The 1,336-nt window shown below is 47.7% G+C and overlaps 1 pseudogene; it reads left to right on the top strand.

Moving 5' to 3' along the window:
* Positions 1-226: 226 nt before the first annotated feature.
* On the top strand, positions 227-1,094 carry LOC146573508 (uncharacterized; annotated as a pseudogene).
* Positions 1,095-1,336: the final 242 nt, after the last annotated feature.

The raw sequence follows: 1,336 nt of genomic DNA, 5'->3' as shown, positions 1-1,336 counted from the left end.
TTGTCTTGGTACAGAGCTCTCACTGCGGGACCATCAACATCCAGCCATATCCAAACTCCTCCAGGGCACTTTTGGCCACATTTCCAGGTCTGACCACATCAGGAAGGTGGCACGAAAAGTCATGCTGGCATCTGGGGTCATGTCCAGTTATTCCATAATGAATGAAAACTGGCTGATTGTTTCATGGGTCATGGTTCAGTCTGACACAGAAAGGTCCTTGGAGCCCATGTACCAGGGAATGGCCAAGAGGTACAGTGATGCAGGAGTGGAAAAGGCCGGCTACCACTGGGTGGACAGGTAAAAACCGTAATCATCGTTGTCATTCAAACTGCTAATCTGTCTGGAAAAACTGAGTTTTTCTTTTTCAGATCAATTTGATGCACACACATAATATTCCATATACTTACATGTATTTGTATTTCTTACATTTAGGGATTGCTGTGCTCCATTTAAGATCCCAGACTGCATCCCTGTCGAAAATCTATCGTGGGATGCCTGAAAAACCACTCCTGCTGTTGTTGCTGCGGCCACATCTGGACCAGTGGCAAACAGCTGTGCCTCTCGAACCCACTACAACAAGAACATTATTGTAAAACTGGACCTGTTCCACTGCCTGAGGCGATTTTTGCGGGAGTGTACCTCTGAGCATCTTCCTCTGTTCAGCACTTTCTGCCAGCTTCTCTCTGCGGCATTCTCAGTGGTTGATCAGGCAGACCTGAAGAGGCTCCAGGATGCTTATAAGTTCTGTGGCATCCATCCTGCTAATCCCACAAAGCAACACATAAGGGAGCACTGCAGGATCCAAATACCACAACCCACTGAGCTGCTGAACAGAGTGGAAAAGGTCCTGAACCATTTTCACCTGGCCACAGACCCCAACAACGTCCCACTCTTCAAGCCATCCATGCTGAAGACGTGACGCAGTGCACATTCTGCGTGGCTGCCTAAGTGACCCTGAACTCTCAGAGGGTGTAATGTTTAGGTACGGTGGGACTCTTCAGCTTAACCATGTCCCTGGTGAAGGTGCCAAGGTCCCCATCTGGATTCCTGTCCGAGGCACTTCACAGCAGGAGGGTTATCATTTCCGTCTTTAACCCGCCTCCTCCTGCCCTGTCTACACCACTGACACAAGTCTCAATAGAGAAGATTGTGGAGGGCATCTTAGAAAGGCAACAGCAGCAGCAGCCACAGCAGCCACTTGGCAGCTTATTTCTAAATCACTTAATGTAATGATAACAAGCCATCCGTTCTCTAGTGGGGTCTCACAGCTTTTATCTTCATAATCTTTCTGGTTGATTTGTAATATTAGAAACATGACTGCTGTCTTTTATCTGTG

This window comes from Mchenga conophoros, linkage group LG6, assembly GCF_057382185.1.
Source record: "Mchenga conophoros isolate Kocher_MC1m ecotype Shallow Benthic linkage group LG6, M_conophoros_male_GT1.1, whole genome shotgun sequence".
Taxonomy (NCBI): Eukaryota; Metazoa; Chordata; class Actinopteri; order Cichliformes; family Cichlidae; genus Mchenga; species Mchenga conophoros.
The sequence above is the reverse complement of the archived record's forward strand: the minus strand, read 5'-3'. Positions and strand labels throughout refer to the sequence as shown.